This window comes from Ambystoma mexicanum, chromosome 9 (genome assembly GCF_040938575.1).
Source record: "Ambystoma mexicanum isolate Mex_15411 chromosome 9, UKY_AmexF1_1, whole genome shotgun sequence".
Classification (NCBI taxonomy): Eukaryota; Metazoa; Chordata; class Amphibia; order Caudata; family Ambystomatidae; genus Ambystoma; species Ambystoma mexicanum.
The window spans coordinates 796,664,894-796,684,393 of record NC_090931.1 but is presented as its reverse complement, the minus strand read 5'-3'; the positions used below and the strand labels follow the sequence as shown (position 1 = coordinate 796,684,393).

At 42.1% G+C, this 19,500-nt stretch overlaps 1 protein-coding gene across 3 annotated transcripts in view; it reads left to right on the top strand.

Moving 5' to 3' along the window:
* The window catches only part of MAP3K13 (mitogen-activated protein kinase kinase kinase 13), a 635,805-nt gene that overhangs the window by 338,434 nt on the left and 277,871 nt on the right, over window positions 1–19,500 (top strand). The window lies entirely within an intron of this gene.

The window sequence follows — 19,500 nt, the reverse complement described above, 5'->3', positions numbered from 1 at the left end:
TGCTTGATGTTTTGCCTTTTGAAGTGACCAGCATCTGTGGGCAATTGTATACTTACAGGGCCTCCCATATGGCTACGGGATTGGTGCATGAAGTTAATGGAATTCAGAGGTAGTCAATATAGTTAAACAATTCAAATGAGCAGAGCAGTGGATACTCTGGATGTGAGAGGACCACTTTCCCAATTAAAGCATCATTAATCATCAGAAGGGAGTTAAAAGAATAGGATGTCATTCCTGTAAATGCGGGAAAATGATTTCCAAACAAATCAGGAGTTTCAGATTAGGGGCACATTTATCAGACCTTTTTTGCTTCAGGGAAGATTAAGAAAGTGAGAGTGGAAGATCCTTATCATGCAGCACTTGAACTTTCACTTGACCTGTCAGGAAAAAGGACTCTGAACGTGTACGCCTTTTCCTCAAAGGTACTCCGGGGGTTGAGACCATTACCCTGGCACCCGTATATTGTTCAAAACAAATACTGTTTGACTTCCTTGAAGAACTATTGTGAAAGTTGGTTTAGTGTGGGGGGAAGAGCTCCCCCTTTATTGGTGGGGGTCTTTAAATCGGTAAGGAACTCTCCATGAACCGGCTTGAAGAATGTTTTCAAATACAGAGGCTAGTGAAGAGTGAGAAAGCCTAGGGTTTCTGTGATTTTGTAGATTACTTTGCCACATGCCGTGCTTTGGTGGAAACTACACCCTGGGAAAAGGAAATAGAAATTTTGTTCAGGAACCGCTTGCTACTAGTCGCAAATTATCTGCTGGTCCAGCCACATTTCATTACTTAAACTGTAGACTCCTCTGTACATTTGGTTCCCATTATCAGAGCACAGTTTAGTTTGGCTTGCTGGCAGCATGGTCCAAGCACAAATGTGAATCTGAAATGGGTGGCTCATAATTGCCTGTTAAACTACCTCATCATAGAAAAGGAAAGTGCAGAGTACCTGAAAATATTCCTTGAAGAAGGTAAGAATAGGGAATTGAGCAGATAAAGATGTGGGAGTCCCCAAAGGGATAACGAGAAGCATGCTACTCTCTAAAGGGGCATTGACGAAGATAATAAGGGTACCTCTGGCAATTGTGAACAACAATCTTAAAACAGCAGAATCTAAGCTAAAGAACCCAGGTAATTAGCAGACATTTTTCTTGTCTTATCTCGGTTAAGGTTAGATTTAAAAGTTGTGCAATTCTAAGATTTGGGACAAGGATGGTAGAGTGCATTTTGACCTAGTAAAGTTAGTGGAATTCTTCAGGGACTACTATAGTGCACCTTATTGATTACAAGAAATAAGAAACTTTGAGCTAAGCCAATATTTGGAATAATTATCATTGCTAAGAGACTCGTTTGAGGATACTGCTAAACTGGAGGAGGAGATCAAAGAAGCAGAGATTACACTGTTATTAAATAAATGGTAGTGGGTAAAACACCTTCGAAATATGGATACATAGTTGCATGATTTAAAATAAATGCAGCTCATTATTGTGATATTAACACTCTTACCACTAATAACCTTATTATAAAATTGTAATCTTCCATGATCCAGAAAATGAAAAGACCAGAAAATTTGCAGATCATGGTCTATCATTTTCTTTTGAATACGGATGTAAAGATTTTGGCAACATTCCTGGCAAATATGATGCTTAGGAAATGGTCTAAATGAGTGCACAGGGATCAGGTACAAATGTTAAAGTGGAAGCAGAAAGCCTGCACTATATGCAAAACAGTTGGCCTGATCCTGGTAGCTCAGTAATGCTCGGAGGATAAAGTGTTTATGCAGAAAAAACATTTAAAATGGTTGAATGGTCAGTGCTACTAGAGGTGTTGATATAGTAGTTTGGGATAGAGCAATGCTTTTTGGCCTGTGTACATTGTCTTTATGCTGGCCGGAAAGTTGAGGTGGTTCTCAATAGGATCCGATCTGTGTCCTCAATTGTACCTGCATTTTGTAATTTTTTCGGCTCTGTAAGGTTTTGCTTCAGGGTCTTGGGTAGGGCTCTTCATTGAGTTTCCCCGTAGAAATTGTTTAAATTTGTAGAAATTAGCCTCTCCGCATTGGTTAATGATCTCATCTGTTGTCACTTCGGCTTTAAAGAAGTTGTGACATTGGCACCATCTTGGATTCTGTTTTTCAGTAGTCCTTTGGTTTACGACATTCCTCCTCCTCCAGAGACGGACATGCTGTCTCTCTTGCGGCTTCTCTGTCCACCTGTTCAACTGACTGTCACTCCCTTTCCTCCGACTAGACGGTGTGTACATTCGAGAAAGGTTACTTGAAAATTCCTCGTACTCCTGACAGTTTCCTGGCCTGATATGTGCTTTGTATGAGCATTGCTCAACAGGGTTTTTGCCTTCTAGTCCCGTTTGGGAGTTGGAGTTTTACAGAATCCTGATGGAACGATACAGAGCCATGGTGGGGTTGGCAAGCCTGCCAGTTCCCACTCCTTCCATCCTTCAAGAGACACATTGGGTAGTAGCTGGACAAAGCCAGTCCTTTGCCCCTCGCACCCTCACATAAAAGAATGTCGAGTTTTATCAACTCGACATACTGATTCGAAAGGATTGCATTCCATGCTTTTCTCAATAAAATGGGGAATTTCATCAAAGATTTCTACTTTTGAAATGAAAGTGTAGAGCAGCATGTTTCTAAGTAGACTGCGAGTCATTTCCAAAAGCTGGCACTGATCAAGAATATAATACATTCCCAGTTTTTAATGTGCTGCATTTGCCTCACCTCCTTGTAGTGTGACACTGTGTATTCTTGTCTCGTGCTGTGGCTCAATGCAATACTAAAGACAAGTATATCTGTTATCAGCCTAAAAAAAACGAGTAATTCTTTGCCAACGTCTCCAGTTTCAAACTTCCTTGTAACTTTGCAAATGTATGCAAAAATGCTCCTGTACAGGTAGGGCACTATCAAATGTTTGATTCATGAAACATAGGAATATCCAGGCTCAGAGTTACATCAAAGGTTACATAAAAGGTTTGTTATAACCAACCTGCTCATACATTGAGGTTTAAAATAGCTCTAAGTTGGGTTTGATGTTTGCTATGATGAGCAGCTCCAAGAAATCTTTTATCAACAGCGCAGTGCTCATAATTGTTGGGAGCTTATGGCTAATTAACTCCTACTTCTAGTCTAAAGGAGCCACTTTAGCTTCCCACCAACAGCTACCAGGAGCTCACCTTTGACCCCCCAGGCTAACTGATGCAATAAAAACATAACAATCTGACATTCATTCTGAGAGGTTGGGGATTGTATATCACAGAACTTTGACACATTTAGAAAACATGAAGCATATTATGTAATGTGTAATGGACAAAAACATCCCTTGCGCAAGTTAAAGTTGTGTCTCCCTATTCACTAGCTTCTTGTTCCCCAAAGATAGCTCCTGCTTACTGGTTGATTCCTGATACCTAGAAGCTGCTTGGAGCTGCTGGTCATCAAATCATTATTTCAACACCTGACAGGCACATGACATTGTCTCTTTGAAGATCTGTAACTTTATCCTCTTATGGGAATTGCTATACACATTTGTGGTGCCAACATATCGCTGTGATATTCTGAGGACAAAACCGCTACTTAGTTTGATGGGAAAATTAATTCTATAACTGCCAGGTCTTTAGGAGTCTCCCTAGTTGTTGTTGGGTTTCGCTTACCACAGTGAAAGAGGAAGGTTCCATGTTAGGTTGCATGGGACAGATAAAGACCAGTCACCTTTGTAACCGTTCCAGGTGTGTGGGATTGCCAAATAGGGAGAGGATTCAGAGTGAAGAGTGGCATATGTCATCTAATGGTGGAATTCTATTGAAAGGAAATATGAAGGGAGCCAAGATGGGGAAAACAACTGTTCAGAATCGAATAGTTTAGACTAGATCACTGTGGATCTGCTATTGATGTTTGAATCATCTTAGTGATGAAGAAGCAAATGGGGATAGTTATTCTAAAGGATAGACGCAAGGTATCTTGAGTGATCAGGGCCATAGATTTGATCAGGTTAATGAAGCAGCCAGAGAGGATTCAGGTCTCGGGGAATGAACAAACCAGGGTTTTGCCAGTGGTGCATGGACGAGAAGAAGCTCAATATGACTGTCAATGTTTTATCGTCTTCCGATTTCTCAGCAATACCTCTCACCACCTATCTTATTTTTAACACTTTGGTAAGCATCTTTCTTAGGCTGTCTTCTATTTGGTAAACTGCTTTCTATGTTCTGTTATGTTAAAGAATATTTATCCCGCCACTATCACCACCTCCGTGGTTCCTTGGCGCTCTGGCGGCTCTGAGAGGGTAAGGTAAATTAACAAGGCTGAGCGGGAAAAAAGCACAAGAGAGTTGTGATGTGTTGTTGGCAGCTTCAGTTCGGTTTACACCGTTCGCTGAGCGTAGGTGTGAATTTTCAATCAGTAGTTTGCATGTGCTGTTGTGCAAGGCTTGTGTTGGTGTAGTGAAGTGCATGCGGTTTGTGGTTGTGTTTTATTTAGAGTCCATAATGCGACATCAGAGGAGGTGGAGAGAAAGTGCAGTCCCCATATCCCATGCAGCAGAGGTGCCAGGTAATAGGCTGTACTTCCGTTCATTGAGTCAAGTGTACTTACCTTGTTAAATCTGCTGCAGCCCAATGCTGTACACTCGATACCCAGTCCATTATCCTTTAATGAAACCTAGATTATAGTGTGTCAGTTGTTGCCCTATAGTTAAGGTGAAACCTAAGATCCACTGTGTACGGCTTAACGTCCTCTAATGGAGAAAAATGCATTGGTGCTCAGCTTATGAACATATGAAAAGTTCAGTGAAAAAACTAGTTGGAAATACTAAGGAGATGGTTCAATGCAACAAAACACTTGAAATTCGGCAAGTGTTGGAAGCAACGCCACCTTAACTCTGAGCCCCCCCATTGTGCAGCGTATGAGCACACTGACAACATCACGGATGACCTAACGCATCACATTACTTATAAAATCATCAATGACATCACTGGAAGCTAGAGCACACTCGCATCAAATTGGATTTCACTGGAAACCATGCATCCAATTGCAAAAATTCTCTTGTCTGTTTCAAGACGTATGACAAACATATTCTATAGGTGCATGTGTAGTGCATGTTAACGGAGAGGTAAGAAAGCCAACAAGCTACTTGAAGGGCACATTTAGCTGCCTAGACGAGACATTGGCCATGTCTGAAGAGGGCCACTGATGACAACAATGATGTCATCATATAAGGTATCACCGGCAAATGTCTTATCAGAGTAAAACATTAATTTTCAATGTAACTCTCTTAGCTTAAGTTTTCTCACTGAGTATGTATATGTAAGTGGTATGTTGGCAGTACTATTTGCAGTTTAAGAACACAGGTCCTACAACATAGTGGAGATATTTCCAACAAAGATTATAGATATGCTTTTGCAAGACATATTCATTATTCATGAGAAACATAGAGGTGTAATGGAAAATGTTTTTTTTTTTTTACCATATCTCTGTTAATCTTCTTGAGGTTAGTAAGGAAAAAACTTTATACACGTATGAGACCGGATAGATTGTGAATTTGGTATCCTGAGGGTCATAACTCAAGTGAAGAACTGTTTGTAATAATAGGTGATTAATTGGATTTCTGATTACAACTACTAGAATTCTGTCCATATAATAATGTGTAACCAATGAAATGTTGGTGAAGGGTTATGTCATTAGTTATTGCTATTGATCCTAGAATGTATGAATTATGAAGAAATTAATTTTGTGATATGTGCCATGCATTGTGGAATTATTATATTCAATTGAGCAATGCCCACTCAGGCAGTGCTTTTATCTTCCATGTTAATTTCCCTCCCTAAGCCACAATGTAGATTGTATTAACCTATTATGGCAATAAAGTGCATGAAGGGTTGATTAAGCCCATGCTTGTGCCAGATGGATTTGTTGTGGCCTTTTGCAGAGGCATGTGATCTGCTGACAAACCTTGGGTTATCACATAATCTTGAGTGTATGGATATGTTGACGTAAATAATGATCAGTCATGGAGCTCAATGTGTAAGTTATAAAAACACAATTAATTGAATTGCATTGGTGGGACAGTGACAAATCACATGATTCTAGTCAAGGTATCATTGGTATGGATTAGGTAAATAATTGGCATGACCCAGTAGATTCTATAACATTTATAATCAAATTCAATTATGTATGGTGCATTGTTTTGGCTTTTTGATTTTTATTACAAGCAGTGCTTTAATTCAAATAACTCATGAAATGATATTATATATTGGTGGCATATTAACTTTCTCGTCATTATAAATGTGATTAAATTCATATATTATTCACTGAAGGTAATATATATTGAAAACCAGTCTACCATGAAACCCATATTGTAATGCATTTGATATGTGAACAACGTAGAAAGAGAAGACAGATCTTAAAGTTTACAAGTAAAAAAACTATAAAGCAGTGACTTTTTAACATGTCTGACAACTGGGAGAAAGCTCGGTGAACAGGTGAAACAAGTCATCATTGCTGCCCTGCAGCTCTTTGTTCCTATAATGTGAAATTAAGAATATGTACTATTTACCTGCCTATGAGATTTCTTGGGTGCGGCTTCTGTGTGGAGAAGTACTGGATTGAAGATATAATTATGCACAATTACAAAATGTAATAAACCCCGGCATGCTGTCTGGATACTTTTCCGGCTCTTCCCATTTGTTTTGATCAACGCCACAAACCCAATTGCCTATAGAACCATAGCTACTAGCACTATTGATTGATCATTGTAACCAGTCATGTGGGTTTTACTATGAGTAAACTACTACTTATAGAACTAATTCTACACCTAAACCTGCACTACTATGGGTTTTACATGGTCCTACCATAGGTAATACTATTACTGGCACTATAGATACTTATTCTAATACACTATGTACTACTACTAATATATACATACCACTGCTAGTGGCTCTACTATTGACATTAATACTATTACTCATGCTACTAAAACAATAGTAGTGGTGGTATTAGTACACATACTACCTGTAGTAGGGCTAGTACTAGCTGTAGAAGTAGTATAGGTTAGTAGTATATGCTCCTGCCAGGTAGCTTCCCACTGTTTATTCCAGAATGCCTGGTTTATGTGGTTGCCAGGACTTTCTCTATGGACTTCTTAGATCCCTTGGTATACTCCCCTGCTAGGTATCTTGCCACAATGTCTTATAACTTTCTACGCTTTTGGGTGGATTGCCTGGTATATTGCCCTGACAGGAATCCTTCTCTGTGGTCCTGCAGATCCCCTTATGTACTTCTCTGCCAGGTAGCTCCTCAACCCGCCTTCACAAATGTCAACTGCCTGGTGTACTCCCTTCAACAGGACTTCTTATCAGTTTCACTGTCCTTTTACATATAGCACAGTTCTATCACTTCAATGTGTTCCTATTTGCTAACTTACAGTAATACTTGTTCCAACTGTCCCCATATTGAGATCTCAGATATAGGGACTTGTTTAAGTGTTGTCGCTATCTTTATCTTATTGGTATTTATTTGCTCTTACTCCAACTTTCCCCACACTGACATCTCACACATAGGCAGGGACTTGTTCAAGTTTTGTCTTTGTACTTTATCTGGTCGGTATTCAAATGTTCTTAATTCATTCATTTGTTTACATGCCTGTCGGTACGCCCCTGGGTCCCCAATGGGTCTGGGCAGACTCACCGGTACTTTGCAGCGTTCCCGACCCGTGTCGTGTCTCTGCAAGGAAGCTTCCTCTCTGGGATGTCCTCCTGTACACTGCAGACTTTCCTCCAGCATTCCTTTCAGCTCCTCGCTCACCTGCCGGCTTCTCGCTGTGACCTGTACTGGAGAATGCTGCTTCTCGGCACGGCCATATCCCTGGAGATCCTCTACTACTCCTGGTGCTCTGACGGACCTCCAAAGGTGCCTGCTGCGTCTCTCCTTCCTTCTCGCAACGCTGGTATATGATTCTCGTACTCTCGACTTTCTCCGGCACGGCCCTCTCCCGTTCTGCTTTCACTTTGAGTGCGGATGCCATTTTTACATGTCCAGCGCACTTGTGGTTTAACCAAACAACTAGTTTGCACAAATTCAACTTTGGGTTTCTGTCGATATGCATTAACTCCTTCCTCTTCCTCCTCTCAGCACTTGAGGCTTTATGGGAGTTGAAGTCCTTAGAGTTTATGGGATTTCTGAAATGATGTTGTTTAGGAGTTGTACTTGTGTGTGTGGTGTATGTTGGAGGTATGAATGGGAACTTGACTAGAATAGCAGGGTGCCAGGAGATGTTCGGGTGTCATTGGGTTTTCTTCAGAAGAAAGGGGAAATAATGCACCTCTTTCAGTAAAGTCACCACCTCCCCCCAGCAGTCATCTCCTCCCACATGATCCTCCCTCATATTACCACCCCCAGGGTCAGGATCAGGTAGTGGCTGCCGTCCCTTGGCCACATGGAAGGAAGTCTGTACTGGGGAATTTGTGATCACTCCATAGAATCGTCACAATCTCCTGTCACTTCCTGTCCAAGAGGTTTAAAAACGTTCAGAAAAAGGAGGTCAGTCTCAGTAAATTAAATGCTTGGAAAAAGAAGAGTTGAAAATATGATAGATGGAAAGAGTTTTTGATTATTAAATAGGCTCAAGTTAATGATAAAGAATAGGATTATATTTACTGTGTGCATGCATTTGTAATATCGAAATAAAAATTACTTTATAAAGCCCCCCACACATCACAACAGTTGTCATTCTTTTACTGGTGGTCTAAATGTTTAGAACTACCATATTAGAAAATACGTATCTATATCTAGCCTTCCAGTTCCATCACAAATACCTAAGCAAGTTATGGGAGATCAACTCCTACACCTCAGAGACACTCGGATAATATTCAAAACTGCCACATTCAGTATGTGAAGTAAGAATGTGTGACTGTGCAAGGTACCGGAAGGGGCCTATTACATGTCTGTGCCAACTTCCCATATTTTATAGATGGAACCTTACCCTTCACCTGTCGCCCCATCTGCTGTCAACAATCACAATCCATAATGTGAATCGTGCGTCTAGCCCACCTTTGCCGCCCTACACTTTCACTGAATGCGTTTTTGCCGATTTGTTTTGCACTTTATTTTGGCGGTGTGATGGCATCATGAAGCAGACACATAGCAGATTCAAGTTTGATCCACAAAGTTTAATTAACTTTTAAACGCAGGATGGAGTGCCTAATGTGCCTTATGCTAAAGTGGGATTTCCCTACCTAACGAAAACTAATAGTCTGTATCAGGAAGTCCAAAGCAAATGTCTGTCTGTGTCCAAAACGTACACTTGATCTTGCGTCTAACTGTATGCAATGTGTAGGGATGTCAACAACAAAATAGTCTCCAAAGCAATGTTCCGGGCTTCTTCCAGCTCTCGGCTTGCACTCCACTTCCCCAAGTGAAAAATTGTTCAAAAGGAATAGGGGTTCCCTTTCCCAAGAGTTCAAATCTTCCAGCCTTTCTAAACAACACAAACCCTTGGGACACTTCCCAGCTCTTATGATATTGTTAATTGACATAGGCAGTTCAGTCTCTTAACTTCAAAATATATAAGAGGTTATTGTAAAACCCAAGCTTCTTTATAGGTGCTTTCAGTAGCTCTTCCATACAGGGGTGCACTCGGACTAGGCTCAGTTGTCAGACCACACAATCCACCCATTACTTGTCACACAACCAATACCCCTTCTCCAGGAATTATCGTCTGGGTGGGCCAGGTTTGTGATCAGCGGGGCCCAAATTCCATTAGGTGTGGTCTATGAGTAGATTAAACAAAGTGCTGACATTGATCCAGATTTCCCAGATCCTTGATCCAGCAAGAAATGGCCTCTTGGATTGGGAAGAATGCATTCTCGCCCCTCTATAAAGAAACAGTATAGAGCAAATGAGAAGCAAGGAAAATAGTGCTGAAACATCAATCTACTTATCTTCCCTTCCCATCTGCTCGCCGCCTTTTTATTATAACCAATCCTCCTTCACCTTTCACCCCCAGTCACCTTCATTCAGCTCCCCTGACCACCATTCCCATTTACCTCAACCCACACCAGCCCCAAGCATACCTTTCTTGGCCTATCTGGGGGGAATGAAGAGTGATGCCTCCTCCTACTCTGAGAGGTCTGAGTAGTGAGGCCCCCAGTCTTTGTACCATCTCAGATGGTGCCCCCCCAACAATGCCTTCCTGAACACTGTGGCTACTCCCAGCAGGCTCCGGAAAGATAACTCCCCCTCCAGAATACTGAAGCAATGAATAGGAGATTTTGTTTCTTACAAACTACATTTTAAACACAAAACGTTATTATTTGTTGCATTTTTGAAGCATATTTCAATTGAGTTGAGGGTGCGAGGGAGTGCGAGCGTGTAGGAGAGCGTGCTAGGGCTGACAGAGCTGCATCAGGAGGCAGACTGAGGGGTTTGCGGCCTCCAGGTATCGCTTGTGGTGGGGCGTGGCAGGGCGTAGAGGGCATTGCTTCCCTGCCATGCTTGTGTACTTCATTGTCCAGTGAATACTGTTTACATATTAGTTATAATAGGCAATTGCCCATGACGACTCTTTGTTTGATGTGTTTACTTTGATTTGCTATTGAATGACACCATTTTGTTCAATAAATGTGGCCTGATATTTTCAAAGAAAGATGTGTGTGTATTCTTGGTGGGTCCTAATGCCCATGATGCCCATCTATTAAACCATGAGTGAGGATTTTTGGAATAGCTTATAATGTAACCTAAGTCACTTCTAGGGCACCTCATTTTAACAGGTAAGGCATAGTGAAATTAAAGAATTTGCCCAGGATCACACATGTTGGTTATGTGGTAAAGCCAGAATTTGAGCCTATCGTGAAATTTAGATACTTGACCACACATCTTCCAAGCTCAAGTTGGTACAATCATTGTTGAAGTTTGGTTTTGAATACCTAAAAGAATACTGCATTTTATATAGTTTATTTTAAAAATGAACAAGTCACATGATAAATCCACCAGACAATGCTGTCCTCGTTGTAGAAACATATTGATGAAAAGAGCAAAGGGGGACATTTTGTTTTGAAACCTAAATTGCACAGAGGGGACCACTCCTGTTTGCACTTTTTTCCAAAAGGGGCCATTCATTAATTTTGTTTCCACCAAGTTCTGCAAAAGTAAAGCGTAAAACATTGGTGAAAATCGCCTTTGCGCCTCACTTTTCCATTACGTGTCTTGAAAAGTGCACATTACTTACACAATTAACAACTGTGGGAGCCATCTACAATGGACTCCTTTTGGAATATGCCTGCTTTCACCAGGTGTAAAAGTCAGGTAGATCCCAAAGTACATGCTTGTAGAAAACAATCAGATTTGGCAGACAGGCCTTGTTAAATCTGATCTGTTCTCCAACTTCGGCCGCCAAATCATTCAAATCCTGCAGCTCATAAAAAGTGGCAACAAATACCTTTAGCACCACTTCTTCCACTCCACTTGACTTGGAAAATGACCCCTATGATTGTAGCTTTATTTTCCACATCCTGAATGGAAGCCTACAAGCTCCAGGACAGACATTAATGGGAACCTCCAAACAATCTCATACAGACACAAAGTGAAATGAAATGCATGACCAGGTCATTGTTTCACACCGCTTGTTCTGTACACCCTTAATTTCCAATCACCCAGCAATCACACTTAAATAGCTTGTTGAAACCCTTTATAATTTAAATTAAAAAGTGCCATAGCGATGGTCATTGCCTGTTACCTTTTCTCATCTCTTCTCAGTTTCTGTTGTAAATAATCTGCTTCTGAGACCTCACTCGGAGGGCCTGTGCAGCCCTGGTTGTTTGGATTTGATGTCAGATAGGTAGAGCAGGGGGTATGGGCATTTGTCCCTTGTCCAAATGTTAAAACCACCTCTGATTGCACTGTTTAGGAAATGTGTAAATACTGCCTTTTAGTTTTAAAAGATGTACACATTTTATATTTTGCCTTCAACATTATAGGAAACACTCTTCTCTTGTGTTATTTTACAGGTGTTCATGTTTCATTTCCAGACCTGCCTATGTTTCATTTCCAGACCTGGCTTAACACCCAGCACCCACGATTTACATCATACTTTCCAAACCAGACGCACAATACACATGACGTATTCTGTTTGTTGCATTGTATATTAAGTTACTCAAACAGTATGAGGTTATCAAGTCAGTACTTATCAGTTTGAATACTGAAACGTTCTGGCAGAGTAGAGTAGGCTTCCACACAGACAAAGATACATTCTGTTTAGGTCGGAGCCCCACTGCTAAGTACACATGAGAAGATCTGAAACTGGTCCATACTTGACATCCTAATCTTGACATGTTCAGGTAGGGCCTTGTTGGACCAACTCAGTGAGGTGCAGCTTGATTTCCTAGGCATAGCAAGCAAAGCACCGACATCTAGACATGTACACGTTCATTTAGGAAGACAAACTGAAGCAAACATGCATCGGCAAGCCAATAGGTTGGGCTCTTGATAGGCATGGATAGGCATTTGTCAGACACTGCCATAAAGGTACCACCTTGCCATAAAATGGAAACATCTGGAAAACGGTGCGAGTACCGGGTCATGTGATGGCATTGCCTGGCAAAGGTCTGTCTAATACCTATACTCAAGCCAAAACTGTTGCCTTTGAAATTGCTTGTTTGAGGAATTCAGTGCAAGGAACTGAGGCATTGACAAAGAGATTGCTTATAAAAATCAACTGGCTGAAGACACACATTAAGAGATTTATATTGCACCAGGAGCTCATTTACGGAGGCAATTACGCAATTAAATACTCAAAAGAATGCTTAGATATAACACTGGCAGGCCCTATACAGCAACACATTTGGTGTTACTTTCTGATAGAGCTTGCTCAAATAGTTCCAGAAAGGTTATATTTTGGTGGCGAGGGGCAGGTTAGATGGTGGTAGTATCAAAGGCATTAACATAGCCATGGCTAATCATTGTGTGGGTAAATGACTATACACACCCTTAAGATGTGTGTCTCCTCACATTTTATCTCCATCCTATCTGTGTTCCACTCCTTTCTCAGGTGGTCCAGGGGGTGCCCTGGCCCCCCTGCTGGAGCCGGGCCTGCCTCTTCTTGGCTGCTTCTCCACCAACACAATGCCACTGCTTCAACTTGACAGTGATGCTTGGTTTATTCACCTGTGTCACAATCTCTTGACACTGTATCGTGTCTTGTTTGGCCACTATGCATGTGCTGCACTTTCTTGCATTCTCGTGGCTCTTGCCAATGTGTGGTTCCTCATATATTGCAGTTCTGTATATCAGGCAGATTCACAAACTTTCTTTAATTCTGCTTGGTATTCAAGAGTACCCACCACTTGTTTTCATATCGTTCAGTATTCAAAGTACTTAATTTGGCTTTCACTTGCCTGCCAGGTCAAAGGATTTCTTTTATCTCAATTTCTCAAATGGTTTCTCCATAGGTGGTTGACCACCTTGCATCTTTAAGGTTTCCTTCCCCCACCAGATTTGTATTAATATTCGTTTTCAGCTGTTTCTCAAGCTGGTCACTGTTTTGCGTTACGATTCATTTGTTGCTTTGGACCATGTTTATTCTTAACATTCAATGTCTTTCAAACACATTCGTCACATCAACTTTCTTCTTTGTTGAGTTTTCAATCTTTCAGGTCGGTATTCAAAATTACTGAAAGTTCAACAATTCATACGGGCTCATCCGCCCCCTCGGTGTGTCTAGGTTCCCTTTTCTGGTTATACTCATCAGATTATGCCAATGGCGTTTCTGCCTGCTTGCCACGGTTCAACTTCTCTGTGCCAAGTCTTGCATCTGTGGTGTGCTGCCGTTTGGGGGCTTTGCTTCTTCCTCCAGCAGGCTGTCAGAGAGACGGGCACTTCCACGCAGGTCCTTCGGCTCTCGTCTACGTCACTCCAGCAGTTCAGTCTGAACCTCTGCCTCGCACTGCCTCAGTTCTGCACTCCCTGGTACTCCTGCAAACCTCTCGCCACCACGCGCGCCGCCATTTGTGGCTCCGGCTCTCCCAGCTGTCTTCAGCCACTCCGACTCCTCCTTCGCGGGTTCTGGGTATTTTAAAGTTCCTGCCAAAATGATTGGTCTTCTTACAACTAGAGCGCTCACTGTCTTTGCGAAAGTCCCTTTTCCATGTTGTTGTTTGTGTCGTCCCCTTACCAAAGTGGTGTTTGGCACTCTTCTTCTGCCCAGTACCAAAATGGTGTGTGTGAGTCAATGTCAAGGGGAAAATAGGGACAGGATTGGTAACACCCTATAAAGGCGTGTGGGATATTTGATTCCCTATGAAAGGGATATCAATGGGGGATACCATGTCCCACCTAAGGACATCCTCTTCCCCCCTCCCCAAGTCTCCTACACCCAGGTGATCCTCCCTTGCATATCCATCACCAGGGTCAGGATCCAAGAATGATGGCCTTTCCCTGGCCACCCGAGAGGAGGATACTGGGGGAAAAGAAGTGAGGACACCCTCAGGTTCCTAACATAGGCAAAATGCATATGGTAAGTGGGGTTATGGTATACATGGGGGTGTCGATAGGGTAGTAAAGGCGTGCAGGGGATCTTCCTCTGTATTTTGCAGCAAAAAAAGTGCGAAAATCAGCTAAACAAAAGTTGGCTAAAGTGTAGGTCAGCGAAACAAATGCAGCAATGGTTCATAGAACCAAAGCATGGGATGTTTGTTAGACAACCTCACATTAGTAGCTTCTGTATTCCACTATGCCCTAGAATGTGCATATCCTTTATTAAAACCATAATGTCAAGTGGGCAGTCAAACTTATCTGAGCCCTCCTCATATGGTTTCCTTTGAGGAGCCTCTTGCAATCATCATGTTTACCATATACATTGGCCCTGTATTACATTGAATAGATAAGTAATCTTTTAACCCTCAACAGTATTTCAAACAAAGACATGGCTTCAATAACTAACCTAAGACTTCTTGGACATCTAAAAATTGATTGCTTCTTGAAGTTCAATGATTTCAAAGCCAACTCATAATACTGAGCTCTAAAACTACTCAGCAAAGAAGCAATTTTGTCTACATGCTCACACTACTATTTGAGCAATGTTTCCTTCCTGGCGTATCTAGGAGAAATGTAGGCCTTGCCTTACCTCACCTTGGAGACACTACTTAATAGTTTTAATAAATTGTGCACATTTCAAATAAGGACTTGACAAGAAAAGGTGTCCTTTAATCAAATGATTAAAGAAATTTGGAGGTAGGTTCCGTGATATATAGTGATGCGGACTAAAGCAACTCCTTCTACCTCAACAGCCTCTAAAAATCCACTCATAAATATGACAGATCCCCACAATGCTCCTAGTATTGCACAAAACTGTGGCAATGTGCCATCACTACCAGAACATCATACCACCGATTATGTATGAGCTGAAAACATCACACCAAAAAATGCATTATTGACTGACAATTCCTCTGCTAGTCCCAACACCTCAAAACAGAACAAGATAACTTCAACTTCTGATCCAACAGGTGCCCTGGAATAACGCCATATCACTTTGAAAAAGACTGTGGGCATCTAAAACCAATACACAGTCTTGTTCTACAACACAGTGGACAAGCCTAGCCATAGGTTGATGCAGCTGGCTGAGGTATAGCATATGTTGGGGGTTTATGTAGCTGTAAGGGTGCAGAAGTACGACTCTGACACAGTTGTGGCATGGTGGTTGGTAAACACTTTTATTCAAATAGGGAAAAGGAAAAGAAAACCATATCTGGCCCTAGTTCTAAGAGGGGTTTCCTTGCCTCAACTAAAAGTACTAACGGGTCCTGTCAGAATGCCCAAATCAAAAGGTCACAATCCTGTGTCATAATCCCTTTCCCTTGCCCTATAAACTAAACTTAACAAAGTAGTGTGTTTCCTTGGTCCAGAGGAATGACTCCCTTCTTCGAATGGATTGTGTCTTCCCACATATTCCTCATCTTTGATATTCGATATCCTGCTTCAGCTGCTTCGGAAAATATGTTTTGTTCAGCAAAGGGGGCTGTGCGTCGATGCAGTCGACTCGATGTCCCTCGAGAGGCTCCATCTCGGGGATGATGTCATCGAATGTATATATAACATTCCCTACCCGTCAAAACTCCTAGAAACCTACGTATACAAACTAACCCAAGAACGCGTAGAAAAACACCAGTTGCTATACCAAGCACAAGTCGGCTTGACCCGCAAGAGGATCAGAATCGGCACGACCTAATAACAAACTCTGACTCCAACAGAACCTCTGCCAAGATTCTGCTCGACCTCTCTGCGGCTTTGGACACAGTAAGCCATGACACCCTGATCAAAAGATTAGAAGACATAGGTATAATGGACATGGCACTACTCTGAATTAAATCATTCCTAGCAAACAGAACAAACTGTATGGATAAACCCTTCAAGTCTACTCCACAAGTTAACGACTGTGGAGTACCACATAGATCCTCACTATCACCACTGTACTTCAACATCTACCAGACTCCGCTATTCAAGATCTTCAAAAAATACAACCTTACATGCTACAACAATGCAGATGACACTCAAATTATCTACAAAATCGAAGATGCCCAAGCAGACTACTCAACTCTAGGAGAATGTCTAAATGGAATCTATGACTGGATGAACGCAAACAACCTAAAACTCAACCTAGGAAAGACAGAAATCATGATTATATTAAAAAACCAACAGAACAACACCTACATACCCTGGCCGATAGAATTGGGAACCTCACCCACACCATCAAAGGTAGTCAAAAACCTGTGAGTCCTAATGGACAACGAACTAACCTTAGAACCACAAGTAAATGCAATAATTAAGAAATGCTTTTTCCTACTTCACTCAACAAAAAGAATCCTACTTTTCCTGTCCTTCACCCACAAAACATTAACAATCGTCGCCCTCATCATGTCAAGAATAGACTACGCAAACAGCCTCTACCTCGGGATGCCGGAACACATCCTGAAGGAATTGCAACGCATCCAAAATGCAGCAGCTAGACTCCTCCTCAAACTATCTAGAAGAGATTGCATCACTCCAGTGCCAAAGATGTTGCATTGGCATCCAATCAAACAACGTATCATGGTCAAATCAATGTGCATAACACACAGGGCAATCAATGGACAGGGAGCAGAATCCCTACAAAAGAAAATAACAATCTACAAGCCAATGAGACTCCTTAGATCGAGCACTGAAATCCGCCATGAACAAAAACAATACGCCAGAAAAAAACGAGGGTGCTTCTCTTTCCCTACCTGGCGGCAAAAACCTAGAACAACCTCCCAAAAGAAATAAGCAATACCAAAGACCACCTTAAAATTAGAAAACTACTAAAAACCCGGCTATTCAACACCTCAGAACCAGATGGAAACGACTGAAACAATAAAACAGGAAATCCAAAACAGGCTGGCCGAATCCCTGACGGTACAGATAACACCTAGAACTGATTTAGGGGAAACTCCTACAAAATAAGACAATGCTAGGTGGTACCGACGACGAGCTACTACCCTATCAGGACAGAACAATAGCAAATAAGCCAAACACAAACCGGCACAACTACCAACCTTACCCACTCAGACAGGGCGTTTGGTACAGGCGTAGGTTGTAAATAGACTCATCCGAGAGGACCATTTTGCACCAACCACAGACTGGGATGTAGGGACTGCCTGGGGGGCAGGGGGCAAAAGAAGATAGAAATGCAGAGACTGACTAACTCAACATAATGACAGAGAGATGAGAGATGGCCTTATCATGCTGAGACTAGATCACTGAAAGGGAGACAACCTTGTCTAAATACCGAAAGACACATAATAGGAGTGCGCATCTCTCAAGACACCAATGCTACTTATCAACCCTACAAAAACCTCTAATGACCTCACCCTTCTTCACACACCTCTCACACCCTAACTAAACACAAGCACACCTCTTAAACCACAGCAACTCGCACTAACTTCTCCACACCGCAACAATAAACACACCACACAGAGCCTCACACAACAGCACATGACATTCGGACTGTATACCACACCAAAAGCTCAGCGAACGGTGTTAACCTATCAAGTTGAGGATCCAAACCTGTGTCCGTGGAAGCTGCTGAACCCCCAACAACCCTCCCAGAGCATCTCACCCACAGTTCTGCATGTTACACTCCCAAGGGAAAGGGGGAAGTGGATAAAATAATAAACTCCAGGTTCCAATTTCGGACCATAATCTGGTATTAAAATGTCTTGTGTGTGCACCCTTTAAACCTCTACATTAATGTCCGTTAAGGTTGCTAACCTTTGAAACCGTTCTCTTGGTAGCATTGACCTCAGCCCGTAGAGTGTGTGAATTGCAGGCACTATCATCCAAGCCACGCTTTACTCTTTTCCACAAGGATAAGGTTGTTCTGAGGGTTAAGCCTTCATTTTACATAAAATCATTTCAGATTTTCATGTAGGACAGAAAATTGTATTGCCCACTTATCCTTCACCTCATCCTGGCAAAGAGGAGGAGAGACTACACAGATTGTATCCACATAGGGCTCTAAGCTTCTACATATCTAGGTTATACAAACTTCGTATTGATGATCAGCTTTTTATAGGCTATACAGGTCACAAACTGGGTCAGGCTGTGACTAAGCATACCTTATCCAGATGGGCCTCAAGACTCAAGGCAGTAATGTTTTGTGAACATGTGTAAAGTAGACCACGTAGCTGCCTCCAAATGTTGTTGATCAGGACCCCCCTTTTTAGAACCGTATAGGTAGCCGTCTCCCTGGTGGAATGGACCCTTTAACCTTCTGGAGGATCCTTGCCCTCCAGCATATAGTATTCTGGGAATTTCAGAATCCTGATCAACAACGTTTGTGAGGCAGCTACGTGGTCTACTTTGCACATGTTCACAAAACATTACTGCCTTGAGTCTTCCCTCGGTCAGGAGGAAAGCTTTGGCAAGGCTGTCCTCCACTCGGTTCATGGAAAACATTGATCGCTCAGTTCGTACCCCACCCACCCCAACCCCCCACCAAAACAAACACTGCTTTGGGAGTCTATCAAAGATGAGGAATACGTGGGAGGACACAATCCATTCGAAGAACTCACTTACCCCTGGTAATGGTAACGTTCTTTCAACTGGATGTTCCTCCTACGTATTCCTCATCCCCCTCCCAGTCTACCCCACAGTAGAATTTCCCATGTTATTACAGCTTTCGCTCCTTCAAAGCTTAGTACGGTCAACCCTGTGGTTATGAGGGTAGTTTCTACTGTAAGAAAAAACAGAACTGAAGCCAACGGGCACTGCATGTGCTGTATATACCTTTGATGACATCATTCTCGAGACGGAGGCCCTCGAGGGTCATCGAGTTGAGTGCATCGACACACCGCGCCCTGTGCCGAAATATATTTTTTTCTCCAAAGCAGCTGAAGCGAGATATCGAATATCAAAGATGAGGAATATGTGGGAGGAGCATCAAGTCGATAGAATGTTACCAGTTCTTCTGGACAACCGATCAGAAAGTCTCCCATAGT